Below are 6,000 nucleotides of genomic sequence, written 5' to 3'. Positions count from 1 at the left end.
TCTCTCTCTCTCTCTCTCTCTCTCTCTCTCTCTCTCTCTCTCTCTCTCTCTCTCTCACACACACACACACACACACACACACACACACACACACACACACACACACACAATTTTAATCATTAGACTTCTAATGTGGGAGGAGAGCTTAAAAGAAAACTTAGGCTAAATAGATTTGGAAGTCATTTGTATAGAAATAATTATTAAATCATGGGAGTAAATGAGATCAAGAAGAGAAGTGGGATCAGGACTGAACCTTGGGGAAAGCTTAGGTGAAAGATGAATAATAATCCATCAAAGGAGACAGAAGCTCTTGCTATGACAACCAAGAGACTAGAGAATCAAGAAACATGAAGATAGCTGTCTATATCTTCTCCAGGATTATGCATGTCCATTTCCTTTTACTGATCCTTCTATAGTCCACTTTCCTCATTGGTTGCTTTCTGTATGAATTCTAGTTCATCAGTGTCCTCCATAAAATTGGGCAGTTACATTAGAATTTCCCAAGAAGAGACATCAACGCAAAAGTCTCTGTGGGCCTTTGATAATTCTTTTAATGTTTAAATGTAACAATAATTTCATTCTACAAGTGGAGTTAGAAAGGGAAGAGAAGTCAAGAGGAGAGGTCTATAATGCAACCACTAGACAATTAAATCACAAAAATTTCAAACATGAAATGAATCTTAAAAAAAAAAAGAATTTTCTAATTGGGCAATCATACTTAGAAATGGAAAAAATTGTTCCATAAACGAATAATTTCAAATTCAAGATTAAAGACAAAGCTTTTAGGTGTCTGGCACTTCAAGTATTTCACCTGCCCATTTTCCATTTTGTGACTGTCAAAATATGAACCCCACAGTAACTTCTTTGGCTTCAGGCAGAAACATCATAACATTTTATTGAATGCTATTGAATTTGATGTGCAAGGCAGAAAATGTTGCTAATTATCTCTGGCTTTTTCACTTTTTCTTTTTGGAGCAGTAATCACTGCAGCCTGGGTTGGTTTAACAGAAAAATATTTCTGTGGATGAAGCTTAGAATAATGAGCTTGATTCAACCCTTAACTTCAAGGAGAATGCTAGCTGTGTCTCCTCCATCCTGAAGAGATGAGTTTCTTAGCAACCTTTTCCCACTGTATTCCCCAAACTCCACCTCCACACCCTTCATATCCTATCCAGTCTTCTTCATAATGGAGGCAGATTGAATTTGTACTGGATGGCTCCTAGGCAAAGCTGGTTTGTTGCAGACTTATTTAGGTCATCCATCTTTATGTTTCTGTACTCTTTTTAATACCTTTCTACTATCCTAATCCAATCATATAATTTTAATCGCCTGAAACAGATATTCTAGTCTCTCCTCTCCCCATCAAAGTTTGTTCTTAGGAAGGAATCATAGAATCCCTAGAAGGAACCTTGAAGATCATGTAGCCCATTTTACTGTTAAAGGACGTCTAGGTGGTTCAGTGTATAGAGAACTAGACCTGGAATTAAGGAGGTTAATCATCCCAAAAATCTGGGTACAGACACTTTACTAGATGGGTGATGACTGGGAAAGTTACTGAATGTTATTTGCCTCAGTTTCCTCATCTGTAAAATGAGCTCCAGAGGAAAAGGGCAAACCTTCTGGAATCTTTGCCAAGAAAACCCTAAATGAGGTCATAAAGAATTGAGCATTCCTGAAATGGTTCAACGACATCAAAAACGGTTAAAGAAACAGAGACCTGGAGAAGTAAAGTGACTTGCCCCACATCATACATTTTCTAAGAAACAGAACCAGAATCGAAAACCAGGTTTAGTTCTCTGATTCCTTATCCATGGTTCTCTTCAATGTACTTTACTGCTTGACCAGCTATAATTCATTTTAACATGTGTTTAAGTTGCTGCATTCTCTCCCTCCAGAGATGTGTGATATTAAACCACATTTTCAATTATAGTAGCATAGGTGTAAAGTCAGAAGGGACCTTTAGGGTCATCTATTCCAATCAATATACAAAGGAATTGCCATAAAGAAGTACCTTAAAAATGGTAATTCAGCTTCCATATGAAAATCTCCAGGAGCAGCCCATTCCTCCCTTGAATATCTCTAACTCTTTGAAAGTGTTTTCCCTCAACATCAAACCTAAATTGGCCTCTTGGCAATTTTCACTACTTATTCCTGGTACTGCCATCTGGGACCAATCACAGATTTAATCTCTAATTCCATATACTCGTCCTTCAAATTCTTGAAGACATATTTTGCTACCAACACCCTGCACCCCAGCCCCCAGTTTTCTCTTCTCCATTCTGCATGTAAAAAATTTTGTCCCAAAGAAAAGGGATGTTGAAGCATCATCTATCACTTGGGGGAAGGTACTTTTTGGGATATATTCCTAAGATCATGTCTCTTAGTTTGAGAGAGAAGGTACTAGCAATTAGGTGAATAAAGAATGGTTTTATATGTAGAAGATGCTGCTTGAGCTGGTTCTTAAAGGAAGAAAAGGAATTAAAAGAAAGAAAAGTATTGCAGTCCAAGCCTCCTGTATGATCAAAGCAAAGGCATAGAGATTGGAGATGGAAATGATTACCAAAAATTGGACTCTATTTTCAATATCATGTTTGTTTTGCTGCTGTATCTTTGACTTCACTTTGTTTCTAGATAACAAGCTCCACCTAATGCTTGAGTAAAATACAGATAAAAGATAATATGGAGTCTTGCTTTTCTAATGAACAACTCAGTGCTTTTTTTTTCTGACTTCCTCAGCTTTGTGGAATGAGAGGTGTTCCTGCTGAGAAGGAAGCGATAGAGAGATCAAGAGAACATTAAAACCCTAAGAAGCCTTCACTTGAAATAACAGTCATTTTGACATTTTTTGTCTAATCTCCCTACATCTCTTCTGATGTTACTGGAATAGACAGAGAAATTAAGGAAAGGTTTAGAAGTTGTGCTCCTGGTACCACCTTTCTGACAGCTCTTTTTTTTTAAAGTTTTCCCAGTGATCAGATGTCTCCAAAAAGACACAACTTTCCACAAAGTTTGGAGACTAACAAAGAGAAAAACTTTTCATTTCCAAGATGGTTCTTTAAGAAGATTGATCTGCTCTTGATTCTCATTCTACCTTTAACTCAGGATGCCAAGTAATAACTGGCATTTTACTTGAAAACTTGCAAAGTACTTTACATACAGTATCTCCTTTGAGTTATGTAGCCATTCCATGTGGGTATACAAACATCATATGTATTATTATCATTCTCACTCTATAGATGAACAAAACTGAAGCTCTAAGAGATGAAGTAACTTGTTCAATGCCATACAATTGGTAGTTATCAAAGATGGGTTTCATGACTCCTAATTCAACATTATTCACTCTACCACGCTGCTTGTACACTTTACAAGTTGTGTTTGGCTGAGCTTGGGTAAGTGGGTCAACAAAGTGTCTAAATCAGTGGTTCCCAAATGTTTTTGGCCTACCACCCCCTTTTCCAGAAAAAATATTACTTCGTGCCTCCTGTCACATACTATCACTGCCCCCTTACAGTTATTCACTGCCCCCAAATGTACCTGTGGCCATCTTGGATTGCTGCAGTACCCACCAGGGGGCAGTGGCACCCACTTTGGGAATCACTGGAATAGTTATTGTTTGAAACAACATCATGATAGAGTAGAAAGGATATTGGATGAGTGGCTAGATGGATCAGTGAATAGAGTCCTGGGCTTGGAGTCAAGAAGAGCTCAGATACTTAACTGAGTGGCCCTGCGCAAGTCCCTTAACCCTGTCTGCCTAATAATAAAAAGAAAGGACATTGGATTTGGAGACAGAGGACTTAGGACAAATCCTGTATAACTCTGGACAAATCACAACCTTTCTGGGCTTCAGCTTTCTCACCTGTAAAATGAAATAGTTAGTCTAGATCAGGGAATCTTAACATTACTTGTATCATTTTTCCCTTTCATAATCCAGTGAAGTCTTTTGTCAGAATAATGGTTTGGGGGGCAGTTGGGTGGCTCAGTGGATTGAGAGCCAGGCCCAGAGACAGGAGGTCCTGGGTTCAGATCTGGCCTCAGACACTTCCTAGCTGTGTGACCCTGGGTAAGTCACTTAACGCCCATTGCCTAACCCTTACCACTCTTCTGCCTTGGAATCAGTACCTTAGCTTCCGTTTTAGAATCAATAAAGTATTGATTAGATTAAGGGTCTAAAAAATAAAAACAAACAAAATTGTTAAAATTATTAAAACCAGAATAATGTTTTGTTTTGTTAAAGTATAAAATAAAGCACATTTGGATTATAAAGGAAACAAGTTATTTTGAAATAGTTATCAAAATATATTTAAAAAGCAAGATTAAGATTAAAATGCACATTAAGACTGCCTGGATTACATGATCCTTACTATCTTTTCATGCTCTAAATCTATAATCCAATGACAATCAAAATTTCCATATAACTGCTGGGAAACAGCAATTTTGATATCATTGTAAATGGAAACCACCATGGCTTTTTCCATGGGAGGAAATTTTTCTATTTCATTCATCTCAATCTTCTTTCTCTCTCCTCATCCACAACACCTTTCCCTAAACAAACATAATTTTTAAAAAAATCTACGATAGCATGTTCCAGAAGATTAGCCACTGGAAATGTTGAAGTCCTACTCAGTGCCCTTCACTCCACTGTATCCCTCCTACAAAGGAAAGGAACAGACAATACATATAGTAATAATAATAGTCAACAATTATGTGGTACTTTATATTATTATCTTGTTTAATCCTCACAAAAACCTTGGATGTAATTATTATTAGCATATATATATACATATATATATATATTAGGAAAGTGAAGTTGAGACTAAAAAAAATGACTTTCCTAAGGTCATACAGATAATAAATATTTGAAACTGGATTTGAACTCAGATTTTTTTCACTCTACACCCTACACCCTATTCATTATGACACCTAGTTACAGAGGAGAACAGAGTCTCAGTGCCATTGATGTCCGATTCGGGACCAGTACCAGAAACACAGAAAAAGCTTCGTAAATACTTGTTACTTCACTGACTGTCATCCAATGTCAGCATGTTTGGAGCCTAACTGACTACTGAAAGTCTAACGAATATCTGGACAGCTATGTTGAACATCTCTTGGTCTCAAAGATGGTGCATGCTCCTCTACCTTTATGAAGTATTTCAAAATGGTAATCAATTAAATGCAATCACCTTGAGAGAAGAGACAATTTTGCTTTTACTTCTGTAGCCTCAATACCTAACCTGGGACCTCGAACACAATGGCTACTTAATATATGATGATCAAGGTGCCTCATTGACCAGCTGCTGTCCTTAATTGACATTAATCTACCTGAATTTCCATGGCTTAGTTCTCAAGCGTTATGTAGGAATCTGAGAGTATGATGCTACCAGTTTGCAAAAATCTTCATCATGAATACAGCTTCCAGTGCTATAGCTGAAGAGAAATCCCTCACAGTACCTCAGAACTTGTGCCAACAACCAATGACAGGTAGATAAGTCTTTCAATCTCTATATGGGTTTCTAAAATTCCAGGAAGCAGACACATCTCTCTATTTTGGATGTTCTGTGTAGGTTCTCTCCCCGGGAAAAGAATTTTCTCTTGGTAGAAATGCCCTTGACGACTCTGTCTTCTATCTTTAGCATGGAATTTACAGTAACCTTTCAGATGTTTTCTCCACAGTCAGCACAATACATAGAACAACTGAAAGAGGACAAATGTCTGTAGGAACTCAGGTGAAAGTGAATTCTCCATTCAGCGCCCAATTCAGGAATAGATGTGGAAGTTCGCCACTGTGAGCAGAAAGCTCTCCTCCAAGTTCAAAAGCAGTGTATCATTTTGGCAGCTAAATAAAATGTGAATGATGACTCCTTATGTTTTGATGAACTGTCTATATCTTGGAATTTCATAATAAAAGCCACTGTCACCACTTAAATTTATGAAGGGATGGTTTTGTGCAGATGGTCTACACAGTCATTTCCTGAGCCTGCAAGATGGAGGGGGTAAGTT

This window comes from Gracilinanus agilis, chromosome 1, assembly GCF_016433145.1.
Source record: "Gracilinanus agilis isolate LMUSP501 chromosome 1, AgileGrace, whole genome shotgun sequence".
NCBI lineage: Eukaryota > Metazoa > Chordata > Mammalia > Didelphimorphia > Didelphidae > Gracilinanus > Gracilinanus agilis.
The sequence above is the reverse complement of the archived record's forward strand: the minus strand, read 5'-3'. Positions refer to the sequence as shown.